Genomic DNA, 15,753 nt, shown 5'->3' on the forward strand with positions numbered 1-15,753 from the left:
ATTATTATACAGAGAATTATTCAGAGAATTGTACCTAGTTCGTGCTATAGAGTCTGAAGTTCTTGACCGAGCCACTCAAACATAGCCAAAGTTATCTATACTCACTCCGTCCTTTCTATATTCTATACGACAGTAAGTGCCATTGATCTATGCTCGTTGACCCCCATACACTATGGTTAGATCACCCACTGCCAAAGGTCAGACAAGCCATTCAGTTTCCTCTGATCATTAGATCCTGAGGTCTTTTACGTCCTTTCAGAAGATGATCAAAAATCTTGGACGACGACTCAATCTCTTCGATGGTGCTGCTGATGGGGAATTAATGCCCTACAACTTCCAGCTCTGAACCGAGGAGAAAATGGCAGAGAAATGGCGCAAATAGAGGAGACAAAGGGATGGAACTCTGGCACGTGAGAGCTGTAAGCTCAACGTTTTGCCACTAATCCACGACGCCCCCCCCGTATTCGAAAAGACGAGTGTTTGCCACAGTGAAACCGATACTGTCCTAAGTGCCCTGGATACACGGAACAAACTATAAAACACTGAAATAAAATGAAAGGGAATTGTTCAGTGCATCAAAGAAAAGGAAATGAATAGTTAAAAGGATATATATATATCCGGAACCGGACGGAGATCGGGGCGACTATACAAAGAGACTCTTTAAAAATGGTTTATGTTGTGGTTAAATATATATATATATATTATATATAAGGAACGCCGACTATTGCGATATGTAATGAAAGTACACATATCTCAGTCTATATGAATAATGATAGAACATTTTATGGAAATATACGAATAATAAAGAAATTTCGATTCTCATTATCAAGGAAAACTCATGATATCAAGGATATAAAAGCGATCAAGTTTTGAATCAATTATCTTTAATATTTCTAATAATCGTTACGTATCGTCCAATCTCAGGCAAAATACATTTTTCTTCAGCTTTGATAAACAATTTTACCATAAAAAGGTTTATTCGTTTGACCATCCTTCTGACAGGCCATCAATTTCTTGGATACACAGTCGACATCACTGGTCTGAGGGAGACCACAAGTGTCCATCCTCCCGAGGAAGCAAGCCGTGGTGTTGAGGTCATATTGTTCCTACCCTGGCTAAGTCCGGCCCTCCAGCACGCCCCTCGAGTCCATCTCTCAAGGCGTCAAGTTGCCGAGCGATTCTTCATCCTTCTGGGGTCAGCCGTATGTTGCTTGTGATATTGTCTACATGAAAGAATTAAGGAAGTATCAAATCAAATGAAGACATGCGTGTGGGTTGAGATTCCTATAATTTGTGTAACGAAGTCTCACTGAAGAGCTGTCACTTGGGAATTCAAGGTGCAACTCAGTAGTTATCAAGTGGTAATCAAAAGTTGCCACGAGGGGTAATTAACAATAATTTAGTAGGTTTATCCTTAGCTTTATTTTCCTTCACCACTTCTGCATTCTTGAGGCCCCTCTTACTTCATCTTATTCTTTTCTAGTTTCCTTTCTTTTCCTCTTCCCTTCAGCTGCTCCGTAAGTTCCTAACTTTATTTCTCCTCTGCATCCTCTTCCAGCTCTCCTATCCAATTTATCCTTCGTTCATCATGTATTCTCCTGTCTTCATGATCATTCCATACCATTCTCCCTTCCATGATCATCAATCCAGACTTGCGTCCCTCCCATGATCACCATTCGTGACCACCGTTCCTTCCAGGGCCACAACTCCCAATCTCTTTCCCTTTCAATGGATATCATTCCAGGCCTCTCTCTCCTCTAGGTTCATTCCAGATCTTCCTAAACCCGTTTTTCTATTGTCACAGTTCCGGACGTAGTCTTTTCCACGGCCTTCATTCCAGACTTCTCCATCTCCTTGGTCACCATTCCAGACTTCTCCCATTTCATTATCACCATTCCAGGCCTCTCTCTCTTCCATGACCACCATTCCAGACCTCTCCCCCTTTCATAATCACCATTCCAGACCCTAACCCCACATTTCATTCCAGTCTCACTCACTCAGACCACATCACCGAACCACACCTTTCCAGGTTCACCTTTCCAGACCCGTCTCCCCTTTCCCTTAAGAGGAACAGACGAGAGCTTCTCGAGTTACCACCAGTCATTACTAGCTGAGGTCACATGGTTACCTTCAGTCGGCAAGGGTGAAGATACCATCCACGTCGCTCCCTCATACTGGATTCGTCTGTCTCATTTCCAGAGACTCCATTACCACGTATTGGAGCATCCTGGAATACCATTTTTGTTGGCCCTCACGCGGAAATGATAACTCCAATTATCTGTACTTATTACTATACTAATTACGCGAAAGTTGAGGATTCACTTTATAACCTTTACTAGCTAATCTACCAGCTAGCTACCTTACCTAATTACTTTGCTAAATACTTTGTTCATTAGCATTTTCCTTGTATATGCAAGATCTGGCGTGAGAGTAAACGTTCTGTCTCATGCTTCAACGTTTCTAACTATACGTCGTTTAAATCATAGGTCAACTCTTGCATCACACGTCAACGTTTGAATCTTACGTCAGCAACGTAATCTTGTCCTTGCGACCACTCACATACTGTGTGTTGCGTCGTCGTCTTAACCCATTAAGAGCCAAATGATCGACAAGGACTTGGCCTAGAGGGGCGAAGACTTGGAATCTATTGCGTTCTATCACGGTGTACGGGAAAGCAACTCGAGTCTATTGCGTTCTATCTCAGCGTTCTCCTCACGCCCATCGATGTGCAAATTTCAATTTTATTGCAGTTTTAAGCCTCGTGTATTCGCTTCAAAAAGAATTACAGAAACGTTGCTTTTGCTTGTAATTTTCCCCCATTCACGTACACAATTGAAGCATTGCAGACTTGTGATTATGATTTCGTCTAAATAGAACACGAGTTGGTTTCGAGGGTTCTACGCTATCCCCACAACCAAGGTGTTCCCCTAATATCTCTCTCCTCCCCTCTCTACTGAAGTTCTGATGCCACCAAACTGTTGGCAGCTGCAGCTCGCATGACTGAGTACATTGTACAACTTCCTTAATCTGATATGCTCAGGAATATCCATCATTTTCTTCGAAGACATTCTAAGACATTCCGGCCAGACTTTGAATTGCTGAGGATCCATGGTATATAAAGCTTGGCTGTGGGTCGCAATATTCCCTTTGTCTCTTCAGTGCTTTTCCATCAGAGTGAGTTAGCAGTCTGCTTAACGTGTCGCTTCAGTACCAGATTATCTTCGAATGTATATGAGGTAGGCAAGTCCTACATAAATCTTTCCTCGTGTGTGAATTATGATTCATCTTCCTAATTACGTTCTCATGAATATTGCTCGAGAACTTTGAATACGTCACAAACGCTTATATATTATATATATATATATATATATATATATATATATATATATATATATATATATATATATATATATATATATATATATGAGAATAAGATTGCTATAATTCTCTATATCGAAATACTTAAATGCATTCGCAACAAAGAATAGCAAAGGAATATCGAAGCTTCTCATAACATTACCTTGTTCATTCAATCATAAAATTACGAGATTGCAACCTCTCCCTCTCTCTCTCTCTCTGCGTGGTAGTCACTCGACTCTGGAACAATGGCACTGGTCAGGTAACAAATGGATCCCGCGCAGCCAAGAGGGACCTAAACTCCCCAGTGCCTTAAAGAGTGTCGAACGAAGTACTTAGATATCAGAATTACGCCCGTAAGTTCACCCCCCTCATCCGGACACTGCCTTGCTCCCTCCCACGGCGAATGAAGTACCTTTCAAGCCCCTAGTCCCCATTAACTCTGCCTGATAAGGGAGGATGAGAGAAAGGGCGAGATATAGTCCAAGCCAAAGGGAGTGTTTACCGATATCTCGCGGAGTGATTGCTCCAAGAAATTGATCCAAAGGAGAATTATGTGAGATAAATCTATAGAGTTCCTCTTGTTTCACACGCCCTCACAGAGGTCATTTTGTGTACGTGTATTATCCTGCTACATAGGCGTAATACCTCGTGTTAGATACAACAGGCGCTATCAATACAGCATGAGCTATCTATCAATACAACAGGCGATATCCAGTCACAGTAGAAGAGGCTCTGTCTATCGCTGTTCATTAGACCTTATACATCTATACAACATGCGCAATATATACATCAATACGAAAGACAAATACAAAAGACTATATTACAATAGACAACACAATAGGAACATTTCATTGATACAACAGGTAATATCTGCTGCGATACAACATACACCATAACACAACACCCACCTCCTACCAGAATGCAACAGCCAACATCTATCGACATACAACAAGGATCAGAAAACAAGAACAGCCACGATCTATCACAATGCATCAAGACCCATCTATCACAAGGGAACTCCAAACTCTCTTCATATACAAGAGGTAAAGGTTCGAGGAAAATGCGAGCCATGCTGGCGTCTGCCACGCCATCTATATGGTAATCCTCCAATCTGCTCCTATGCCAGGGTGTCACTTGAAGCACAGCCACAACTTTAAGATGAGACAATCTTCGAATTCGTAATTTTCGTACTGCGTGGCAAGCTGCTACGCCCCTCAAAACTTTTTTTTTCAGTCTATTATTCGAGTAAATTTACTCTATCATATCTCTATTTGTTCATTCAGTTTATTGTTTAACTTCAAAGTTATTCTTTCTTTTTTCCTCGTTTTCTCAGGGAATAAATGCAGAAATGATACCATTCTATGAAGACGAAAGAATTAAAAGAATTTTTCCACGAGTCTCTCCCTCAAGCAGAGTCACACAATTATAGTTCCCTAATGTGTTGTGATATAGACTGAGTACTGAGAGAAATCTGGTTAAACACAAATGACCCGATTCATACGCGCGCGCGCGCACACAACGTATGATACCGATACGAAAATGTTCTGTTATGTTCAAAGTCTTTACAGCCCATATTCCCGACGCTATTCGGGCAGCTGACTGTTGTCCACTCTTCACTTAGCTCCCTCTTGCTCTTAAAGAATCCTCAGATATTAACACTTAACCTAAAATATTTGAACGATATTCTTTCCCTTGATAAGCATTTGGGATTTTTTTTAATAACTTATAGAGTAAAGAGGAGCAACATACCCTGGGCTTAATATTCCATGAAATATGAGTAAGAAAATTATGAGAAAAAATGGGAGGAATAATTTACTATGGGAATATTTGATACCCGATATCTACAAAACCCTTAACACAAATGTAATTGTCAGTCGATCTTTTTAGTTCTTTACTTTCTATTTTATATAAACAAGTGTTTATGTATTCATATAACTACGAGTGATTGTTTCAATCGTCTTTAGGAATCTTTATACGAGCAAAACTGAAAAGACGTTGTCTGGGAACAAGCCGATTTTACATATAATGTCTCTGTAAATAATTTACATATTTGTTGTACGTAAAAGACACGATCATGGGCTTTTGGAGGATGTCTGTGTATGGCAATTTAGAGAAGGGTTGTGTGTGTGTGTACGTGAGGTAAGGTGTGGCAGTATTGCACGTGTGTAAATTGATCTAGGCGAGTACTGGGTGGGTGTAAAATAATCTTGGAGTCTGGCAAGAGTGAGATAACTGGGGAAGTGCCGGATGCAAGATAATCTGAGAGGACGCTGCGTGTGTGTGTGTGTGTAAGGTAATCTTGCCTTTTTCGTTACATGTATAGAAATCTGGAAGGGTGTTTGGTACTTGTAAAATAATGTTGGAGTGATTTAAGTGTAATGTAATTGGAAGAGTGTTTGGTGTATATTACCCTATGTCAGTTCTGAGTGATCTAAAACAATGTATATAACAAAAGATAATCGAACAAAACATTACATGTATTTCACACCGAGTCATAACGACCCCCCATATGCGTGTCTCCACTTTCGCCTCCCCTTCCCCAGCCACAACCCCTCACCTCCAAGATACACACCCCCCACACCGAACCTCAGGCCCGCCCCCCACCTGAGGTCTGGCAGAGGGAGACAAGGTCAGGCGAGTGTGGTATGTTTAGCATCTGGTGCCACAACCACAGCAAGGTTTGCGTCCTCTCGTCTTACTAGAAGCCAAGACTTCTACTATATTCGGGTTTCCCACCTGCTGCCTGGCTCACACCACCACCACACACACACGGTATACAAGACATACACCACAAGATACACGGAGCATACAAGACATACACCACAAGATACACGGAGCATACAAGACATACACCACAAGATACACGGAGCATACAAGACATACACCACAAGATACACGGAGCATACAAGACATACACCACAAGATACACGGAGCATACAAGACATACACCACAAGATACACGGAGCATACAAGGTATACACTGAGGTATAAAGGGTATACACATATATACAAGGGATATGATGCATAGATGGAGGAAATAGTCAACGGTTATACCCAGAGGTACTTTTCGCAAAACAAGCAGGTCAATGAAATTATTTCCAACAATATATTGCCACAAGGGAAGCGTGTTCATCAGACATTCATCACTATGGTAATTCCTTGTAGTTACTATTTAGTTACTCCAATGAATCATTTTCCTTTCGTTTTCCCCTCTCAACTCATTCCTAATCTCTTGGTTGAATCAGCTTTTGAATTTTTCACGCTTGATGCTTTCTCATGACATTGCAAAATACTGAAAGGAATATTCAAATGATTCTTGTTCTTATACATTGCTAAAGACTAATCATTTCCAAGTCTGTGGTGGATCTTGCTTGTTCCCCATACGTGATATTAAAGTTTCCCTCATCGTCAGAGCTTTATGACCTGCTAGGACAATAGAAAAATTGATATAGGCGATATGTTCTACAACCCTTGTCTTACTTATATTTGCATAACCGAGGCAACGTCTTGGCATAAGAACTCCTTTGAAAAAAAAAGATTACGAGTTTATTTTGTCTTGGATGACACACGTTATTAAATCTTTACATTTGTTTATAGACAAAAGACTTTTTTATCTAGTGAATCAACGTGATTGTTGCTTAACAGCCTTCATGACGTGTTGAGTACACAATACGATCATGCCAACGATAACTAGGGGTAATAAGGGGATTTTAGGTTTTTTTATGTAATAAGCGAGTTCTAATGGCCTCAAGTTTCTAAAGTAATTTGCATATAATCTTGACCATTACAACGGCCTTTGTATTGTACGTGTGGGTAATTGCCTACTGCTTGTGTGTGTGTGTGAGAGAGAATCTGATAATGAAAAAGGGAAAATCCGAAAATGGAAGGAGAGACCAGAAGCAACATGGTCATAAACTGAGGGAAAATAAAAAAAAAAATAAGGAAAAACGAATCGCATTTGGGAAACCTAGGACATTACTGAAAAAAAAAAATATATATATATATATATATATATATAATATATATATATACACAGACACGGACCTAAATCACACACTTTATGGCCGCAATTTAACCTCCACAGTTCGTAGATTCGAACCTTGAGCACGAAGGTATTACTTCTGGGTATGATAGCTTAGTCCAAAAGGTCAGGCCATCCTACCCAAGGGTCGTGCCGTCGTCTTTAACAAGCTCGTTGCCGTGGTCGTCCCGTCATACTAGCCAGTCGCTCAAATATTTCAAGTGAAACGACCGGAACTATCCACGACCCTCTGATGTAGCATCTCAAGTCTTTTAGTTCAAGCAGCCTAATTTCTTTACTACAGTTCCATAGGCCTAATTCCTTCACAAGACAACTCCATTGACTTATTCACATTACAGTTATTATCCTTTCTGTCGTAAAGTGTTTAACGCACGTCTCTTTCATTTATTGAGGTAAACATTTTGAGCCAAGTTTTGGATGAATTTCCAAAGCCACTGGCATGGGTTAAGGCTAGTGATTCCTAAACTCAAGCAAACTGGTAATGTTAGGAAGTTTTTTTTCCCCTGAACTATTGAATAAAGGCTTACACAAGGACCCACCTTCTCTCTCTCTGTCCCTCTCCTCTCTGTCCCTCTCCCTCTCTCTCCGTAGCCCAACAGTCTGGCAAGAAGAACCAGGTTGACGCCCGCCAGACAACGCATAATCCCCCCCAACCCCACTACATCTCTCGATCTCTCGACACTCCGCTGAGTCTCCCTACCGTCTCACTGGAGGAGAGACAGCGAGATATATAGATTCGGACCTGGGAATAAATAGATATACTCGGCCCACGGGAGATACCGCTGGTATCGCCTTCAACAACAAGGTGGTTAGCAACTGTACTCAACAAATCAGTTACCACAAATAGTTATATCTACAATGCAACAGATTAAATGTAAAACAGTTATAGCAACAGCAGTTAGAACAGCAAGATCAGCAGCAAACGCAGCAGGAGAAACAGCAGCGCTAGCAACAATCATAAGTTAACTTTATTCTCAAGAACAGAATCCCTGCACCTTGCTGTATCAGAAGGAAAACCCATAAAAATCAGAACCCATCAGACAGCAACGCCCCCAGTCGATACAGCAGAACAGAATAAACGACATCATAACAGCAACACATCAGCTAAAATCCTCGAGGAGGATTTCCTCGTATTGGCAACACACAAACACTAGCAATACAAACCTGAAAGATATTGAAACACCTGCATACCTTTGAGTACAGTGGAGGGCGGGTATAGACGACAATACCCGAGTCATATTGGACATTTTATAATGGTACATGTTATATGATAAGTTATATATGGTATATTTTATATATTCGTTATATATGGTATACAAAAGGTGGTTCGTGATGGAATGGAAGAAATATAAAAGATCGTATCGTTATATCTTATGTTGATACGTATCGAGTCATAACGACTGTCGAAGCAAGGAATACACACAGACAGACACCAGACAAAAGCAGTTTATGAAACACTGCAACAAAAGAACGCATCACTAAATCTTGGTTAGTAGAATATCCACCTCTCCTTCCTGTGTTCCATCACTTTTTTCCTTTGCATCATAAAGGTACAATGTCGCTTCCCTCCCAGCAGATCTCGTCACATGTACTTAATACATGGGTCGAATATCCTGAATTTCACACTGATAAAAGGAAGGTAATCAGTGCAATCGAGACAAATCTAGATATAAATCTAGTCCAATCGTAAATCTAATGTCATCGACACATGTAATCTACAAAATGAAAATTGTTTGGACATATGGAGAACGAGTGACGAAAGGTTGACAAAGGATATGTGTGACAGAAGTGGGTGGAAGGAGAAGCGAAAGACCAAACTGGAGGTGGAAGGAGGGTGAAACGCGTGCACGGGATAGAGCTAATTGGAACGATGTGGTATACTGGGGTCGACATGCTGTCAATGAACCGAACTAGGGCGTGTGAAACGTTCAGGGTAAACCATGGAGAGGTGCGTGGGGCATGGATGTGGGTCTGATGTTTCCCCGCATTACACATGACAGCTAGAGACTGCATGTGATCACATGTGGCCTTTCTTAGTCTGTTCCTGGCGCTACTTCGCTGGTTCAGTAAACAGTGATCAAGTGTGTATATACACACACATATATATATATATATATATATATATATATACAGAATGGAAAAAGGTGAGAACAATGGAAGTAAGGGGAGTGGGGGAGGAATGGGATGTATTTAGTCAATCAGTGATGGATTGCGCAAAAGATGCTTGTGGCATGAGAAGAGTGGGAGGTGGGCTGTTTAGAAAGGGTAGTGTGTGGTGGGATGAAGAAGTAAGAGTATTAGTGAAAGAGAAGAGAGAGGCATTTGGACGATTTTTGCAGGGAAAAAATGCAATTGAGTGGGAGAAGTATAAAAGAAAGAGACAGGAGGTCAAGAGAAAGGTGCAAGAGGTGAAAAAAAGGGCAAATGAGAGTTGGGGTGAGAGACTATCAGTAAATTTTAGGGAGAATAAAAAGATGTTCTGGAAGGAGGTAAATAGGGTGCGTAAGACAAGGGAGCAAATGGGAACTTCAGTGAAGGGCGTAAATGGGGAGGTGATAACAAGTAGCGGTGATGTGAGAAGGAGATGGAATGAGTATTTTGAAGGTTTGTTGAATGTGTCTGATGACAGAGTGGCAGATATAGGGTGTTTTGGTCGAGGTGGTGTGCAAAGTGAGAGGGTTAGGGAAAATGATTTGGTAAACAGAGAAGAGGTAGTAAAAGCTTTGCGGAAGATGAAAGCCGGCAAGGCAGCAGGTTTGGATGGTATTGCAGTGGAATTTATTAAGAAAGGGGGTGACTGTATTGTTGACTGGTTGGTAAGGTTATTTAATGTATGTATGACTCATGGTGAGGTGCCTGAGGATTGGCGGAATGCGTGCATAGTGCCATTGTACAAAGGCAAAGGGGATAAGAGTGAGTGCTCAAATTACAGAGGTATAAGTTTGTTGAGTATTCCTGGTAAATTATATGGGAGGGTATTGATTGAGAGGGTGAAGGCATGTACAGAGCATCAGATTGGGGAAGAGCAGTGCGGTTTCAGAAGTGGTAGAGGATGTGTGGATCAGGTGTTTGCTTTGAAGAATGTATGTGAGAAATACTTAGAAAAGCAAATGGATTTGTATGTAGCATTTATGGATCTGGAGAAGGCATATGATAGAGTTGATAGAGATGCTCTGTGGAAGGTATTAAGAATATATGGTGTGGGAGGCAAGTTGTTAGAAGCAGTGAAAAGTTTTTATCGAGGATGTAAGGCATGTGTACGTGTAGGAAGAGAGGAAAGTGATTGGTTCTCAGTGAATGTAGGTTTGCGGCAGGGGTGTGTGATGTCTCCATGGTTGTTTAATTTGTTTATGGATGGGGTTGTAAAGGAGGTAAATGCAAGAGTCCTGGAAAGAGGGGCAAGTATGAAGTCTGTTGGGGATGAGAGAGCTTGGGAAGTGAGTCAATTGTTGTTCGCTGATGATACAGCGCTGGTGGCTGATTCATGTGAGAAACTGCAGAAGCTGGTGACTGAGTTTGGTAAAGTGTGTGGAAGAAGAAAGTTGAGAGTAAATGTGAATAAGAGCAAGGTTATTAGGTACAGTAGGGGTGAGGGTCAAGTCAATTGGGAGGTGAGTTTGAATGGAGAAAAACTGGAGGAAGTGAAGTGTTTTAGATATCTGGGAGTGGATCTGTCAGCGGATGGAACCATGGAAGCGGAAGTGGATCATAGGGTGGGGGAGGGGGCGAAAATTTTGGGAGCCTTGAAAAATGTGTGGAAGTCGAGAACATTATCTCGGAAAGCAAAAATGGGTATGTTTGAGGGAATAGTGGTTCCAACAATGCTGTATGGTTGCGAGGCGTGGGCTATGGATAGAGATGTGCGCAGGAGGATGGATGTGCTGGAAATGAGATGTTTGAGGACAATGTGTGGTGTGAGGTGGTTTGATCGAGTAAGTAACGTAAGGGTAAGAGAGATGTGTGGAAATAAAAAGAGCGTGGTTGAGAGAGCAGAAGAGGGTGTTTTGAAATGGTTTGGGCACATGGAGAGAATGAGTGAGGAGAGATTGACCAAGAGGATATATGTGTCGGAGGTGGAGGGAACGAGGAGAAGAGGGAGACCAAATTGGAGGTGGAAAGATGGAGTGAAAAAGATTTTGTGTGATCGGGGCCTGAACATGCAGGAGGGTGAAAGGAGGGCAAGAAATAGAGTGAATTGGAGTCATGTGGTATACAGGGGTTGACGTGCTGTCAGTGGATTGAAGCAAGGCATGTGAAGCGTCTGGGGTAAACCATGGAAAGCTGTGTAGGTATGTATATTTGCGTGTGTGGACGTGTGTATGTACATGTGTAGGGGGGGGGGGGGTTGGGCCATTTCTTTCGTCTGTTTCCTTGCGCTACCTCGCAAACGCGGGAGACAGCGACAAATTATAAAAAAAAAAAAAAAAAAAAAAAAATATATATATATATATATATATATATATATATATATAGGGCGTCCATAAATTCTGGACATCTGTGAATCCTACAGAAATGGCTTTAATTAGATTACAAGCGTATTTAGATAACTCTTTTGATTGCTTTGCTTCTCTAGACTTTATGGACAATGACTTTAATTACAGCTATCTGTTTAGGTAAAAACTTTACTAATTGCATTATGTATATATGTATATATATATATATATATATATATATATATATATATATATATATATATATATATATATATATATGATATATAATATATAATCAGTTTAATTTCTTTAGAAAGGAGGAGAGTGTTGTTGATTGGTTGGCAAGGATTTCCAGTATATGTATGGATCATGGTGAAGTGCCTGAGGATTGGCGGAATGCATGTATAGCACCATTGTACAAAGTCAAAGGGAATAAAGGAGAGTGTTCAAACTTCAGAGGCACAAGTTTGTCGAGTATTCCTGGGAAATTATTATATGGGAGTGGAGTGGGTCGACGTGTCAGTGGACTGAACCAGGGCATGTGAGCTGTCCGGGGTAAACCATCTGAAAGTTCTGTACGGCCTGGAGGTGGACGGATGGCTGCATTACTCATTACAACTGGATAATAGATACGCGTAGAAGCGCCCTTTCTTCGTCTCTTCCTGGCGCTACCTCGCTAACGCGGAAAAACGTGATCAATTATGATGTGTGTATGTAGGTAGAGAAAATTAATACAAGAAATCACATGAATTCCTGGAAACCTCACTTCTGGCTTCACCAGTGCTGAGGGCCTCCTTGCAACATGTCGATCAAAAGCTTATGATAATGAGCAATTTACACAGCAGCAGCAGACACAGCAGTACGGGTCTGCCACTGCTGGAGTGTGACAAGACCCCAAGAGAGTCTCCTAAGGAGGATGATTTCCAGCGTCTCAAACCCCACGAGAATGACGAAGGAGAAGCAGGGAGGAGCTGGGTGTTCTGGGATTATATATATATATATATGCGTGTGTGTGTGTGTGTGTGTGTGTGTGTGTGTGTGTGTGTGTGTGCGTGGAACGAAGTTTTCTCCGTACGTGCTCGCTATATCCCACAGAGGCGAAGTAGCGTCAATCAACGCAGCACACCGTGCCTCTGAAGATAGAAAGAGTAGGGTACACAACATATGACGCCATGTCCACACACACATTCACATTCAAGCGGCCCAGCTATTTTTCCCTGGGTGGATGAATGGTATATTGAACCTGGCGACTTGCCTCATCTAATTATATGATTTTTTCATACGGTCATCAATGCGTGTTGATTGGGGGGGGGTACTAATGACGGACGGATGTAATTGGGTTAGATCCTGCAATAGCATTTCATTGCAAGTATTCTACTGATTAATGCTAACGGATGATTTCGTTATATTATATAATGGTGTATTACAAATTACGTACCCTTTCTTAAAGCTGTAGTCACCCGTCAAAAGCTAAAAAAACCGTTCGTAGCAGTTTTGCAGAAATCTTTTACATTTCATTTTATGGAAAATTTCTTGTACGTGTATTTGTTGACAAGTGAAAACTTTTTGACCAAAATACGAGAAAATTTGCATCCTCTGACTGATGAAATGTCAATATACGATAAGTTTGAAGGTTTACGAGTTGGATAAAAGTGATCGCCGGAGAAGTAGAGAATTTATTCATTAACTTATCTATATATAAACATGACAATCCCCATCTTGTAATTAAATACCAAACTACTTATGCATCTTTTGCCACATTTATTTCTTCAATCTTGGTCTCCTTTCTTTTCTCCAGTTCCCCTTTCTCTCATACATACAAGTTGACTGTTCCTCTATTGCTATCCCAGAATTCCACTCTCTTTTCATTCACACTTTTTTCAGACCAAGCCTCATTCTGACACCACTCGTACCGTTTCCAATCTCATTACTCAATAATTTAGGATACATCTATCCAAAGAACTTACAACCCCTTCGCTCTCTCCCAACACTCCCACGTTACAATGGCGAGATATCAAATCAGAACGAATTAATCCCAGAGCAATTACCCCACCTCAATTATGTCGAGCATCTAGGCAACTGATTTCTGCTCTTACGTAATGCTTGTTAACAGTACATGTTCAGCACAATTACAAAAGGATGATTTAACTCATTGTTCCACCTGCTGTCTTCTGTCCTGTCGCTCCCACACGATTCTCCCCTCCTCTTCCACTATCAGACCTTGATATCAGAGGTTTGACCCGAAGATAACCAAGAGTTGTGTGGTGATCTGGGAACACACACCCCATGAAAGGTAAAACGAGGGATGATGAACTGCCATATAGTACGTTAGGGGGCTTTTAAAAACCTGAAGGATAAACAAACTCTAGAAACAAAGATTAATTCTTGGAATGAATGTGCGTGTGTCAGTACACCATTGTGTGAACACGGGAATTGAATGTCTATAACCAAAATGATATCCCAAGAGAGACTAGATTAATGAAACGTCGAAAATAAATCTTATGGAAATGTATGGAGACTTTCAAATTTACTTTAGTAAAGGTTCCAAGTTATCAACCTCCGAATCTGTCCCAGTTTCTTAAAGGCTTCGAAGCAAACAAAGGACGGTTTGAAAACCGTATACAACGTCTCGCTAAATCATCCAGGTTTGAACGCGAGTAAGTATTCCCATTCTTCGTAAGGTACTTCCATTTAGAAAACGGATTATATAATAGAATTAGCTTGAAAATGTAACGTGATAAATTACTTCCCGTAAAAAGTGATTCGTATAAAATGTTTCATGGACGCTTCTAATTTTGTAAGAATCAGTCGACTGAAACACTACGCATTCAGATGCCTCGTTTGCCTACCTTGTCCACTCCGGCACAACTTTGTGCGCCGAAAAAAGAAAATAAAGAAGCCTAATGAGCTCGAAGAATAATTACCATCTATTGTTGGCCCGGGTCGGCTGCTGAAGGAAAATATGGAGGAGTGTCTGGTGCACAGACACCGTTGTTTTTTGTGGGGCTTTGTATTCTTTTTTCCCCTCTGTCTTTACTCGAAATAGATTAAAAGTAAATAGATGTGGGTAGATTTATAGGTAGGTAGAAAGCTATAAGCAAAAAGACGGATAAGTAGTTAGGTAGACGGTAAACGCAGCGAAATACCAAGATGGCAGACAAAATCTTGATCTCAAAACATTTCTAGTTACTCCAGTTGCTCCCAACTGATAGCATTGCAAGCAAGCTCATCTCCTGGACGTTACCCCTGCAGGAAAACAAGTCTCCATGCAGCTCACACTGTTCTCCAACCAGCTTCATCAGAATACCGCCATCCTACCCATCCCATCCAACCTATTTACCAGTGTTCCCTGCTGCTTGTTGATATTCCAAATGCCTCCCCCCAAACGTCCCCGCACTCTTGTTAAAACAACCAAACCTCAACCATTGCTCGACCAAAACCTCAGCCAATGCTGGACCAAAGGAAAGGCCCTCCACCTACAACCAGCAAAGACTCTCCCTTCTTGGAGATCTCACCAATACTACTTAGCCCATTTCGTCTGCTCGTGTGTACACAAACCTTTCGCCTGTGCTCCTAACTACCCAAGCTTGATACTGATGTACACGAGTGGCTGACCAGTGTGACCAACGATGATGATTACTTCAGTTGTCCGGTACGCCAACGAGATAAACATTTCAATTAGTCCCAGTTTCTGACAACTCCAGAAGTGATAATTTAGGACATCAAGAAACATCAGAAGAGCAGAGTGTATGAGACTTTAAGAGCTAGAATACCTTTGTTCCATACAGGTTTGGATGCACTGGATCCTTCGTGGAAGACGGATCTTCAGTCTCCAGATGACCTCGGCCTCCGGATAATCGGATCAAGTAAAGATGAGACAGCAGCGCCAGCTTTCCACTTCAGCTCCTCCACATAGCT

At 41.3% G+C, this 15,753-nt stretch overlaps 1 long non-coding RNA gene across 1 annotated transcript; it reads right to left on the reverse strand.

The window, feature by feature from the left end:
* Nucleotides 1–867: 867 nt before the first annotated feature.
* Nucleotides 868–15,753, reverse strand: LOC139752643 (uncharacterized). Its single transcript, XR_011713548.1, has 2 exons — nucleotides 15,609–15,753; nucleotides 868–1,223 (listed from the first exon to the last, which is right to left on the reverse strand). It is a non-coding gene; the product is annotated as an uncharacterized lncRNA (long non-coding RNA).

Source organism: Panulirus ornatus, chromosome 13 (genome assembly GCF_036320965.1).
Source record: "Panulirus ornatus isolate Po-2019 chromosome 13, ASM3632096v1, whole genome shotgun sequence".
NCBI lineage: Eukaryota > Metazoa > Arthropoda > Malacostraca > Decapoda > Palinuridae > Panulirus > Panulirus ornatus.